This window comes from Colobus angolensis, unplaced genomic scaffold, assembly GCF_000951035.1.
Source record: "Colobus angolensis palliatus isolate OR3802 unplaced genomic scaffold, Cang.pa_1.0 Scaffold132, whole genome shotgun sequence".
NCBI lineage: Eukaryota > Metazoa > Chordata > Mammalia > Primates > Cercopithecidae > Colobus > Colobus angolensis.
In genome coordinates this window covers 4166573-4167974 of record NW_012114400.1, presented here as the reverse complement: position 1 = coordinate 4167974, position 1402 = coordinate 4166573, and positions in this window count along the sequence as shown.

The window sequence follows — 1402 nt, the reverse complement described above, 5'->3', positions numbered from 1 at the left end:
TTTTTCACTCCTCGTGGAACCCTGATGGCATCTATATAAACTTGAGGATCAAAAGACTCATGAAGGGTCTCTTTCAGTTTACAGCACTTTGCTTTTACTTTTTCTGGTTGATGAAATGCCAGGGTGAAAGGGATAGCCAATTGAAATAGAGCACAAGTTCTGCTCCAGTTACTTGGCAGAGTGTCCACAGGGGTCTACCACAATACCACCATACATCCACTCAGGGATGGCTAAGGGGAGACTGATGGGTAAGCTCTTGGAATGGCCTAAGCTCTTTCCATCCCTCTAACTCTCCAAGGAATGCTAAGGTTTCCCCCTGTTGTGAGAGACACGAGACAAACTTGGCATTGGAAGGTGGAGGCTGGATGGCCCTTGGGGCTTGACATGCAGGGTGTTGAACTTCCGAGAAGAACAGAGAAAGAGCTTAGCACAATTTTCCTTCCCAGACTGTGGAGTCTTGAAGAAGAGCTACCATACAGCTCATGTCCAGTTGGCAGGGAGACTATCCAAGTGGAAAGGGGACAATCTGGGCCTCTGGTCTACCATACGCACAAGTGTAACAGTAGCTTTTGCTTAGGGTGTAGACGGAATATTTAATCCATTCTAGTCAGGTATTTATATCTCAGTATCCTGTCTCAACTGCTAGGGTTTGTTTTAGATCTTTTACTTCCATAATGAACACCTTGGTTTTATCTTTAGGTACAGGAATAACAGGTATTTGGTTCAAAGCTGAAACTATTGGGGATGGAGAAGAGCGGGCAGGAAACAAAGTGTATCTCAAAAATGCCTATACGATCTCTCTGTTAACATAGTCCCCTATACCATACAGGTGGCTGAGGGCGGGCCTAGAGTCAGTAAAGGTAGGGATAGTAATGAAAATGAGGATGGGGTTGCATTGGTGAGACTGGCAATCAGGGGAAGCAGTTCCTTTAGTAAAATGAAGGTAAGGTTTTAGGGAGATAAGGTTTTAGCCAAGGCTAGGCTTCCTTCTGAGGAAAGATACTTGGGAATGGCCTTAATCTTGGGTCCCTTCCTCCATGGGGTGACTTTCTTAGAGCTGGAGTGCAGTGGCACTATCTTGGCTCACTGCAAGCTCCGCCTCCCGGGTTCATGCCACTCTCCTGCCTCAGCCTCCTGAGTAGCTGGGACTACAGGCACCCGCCACCATGCCCCACTAATTTTTTTGTATTTTTTAGTAGAGACTGGGTTTCACCTTGTTAGCCAGGACCGTTTCGATCTCCTGACCTTGTGATCTGCCTGCCTCAGCCTCCCAAAGTGCTGGTATTACAGGCGTGAGCCACCATGCCTGGCCTTGTTTTGTTTTGTTTACTTATTAGGCAACTATCTCTAACTTGTTTTGCCAGAATATAAATTTTTATACATCCATAGACTCTGAGAACTG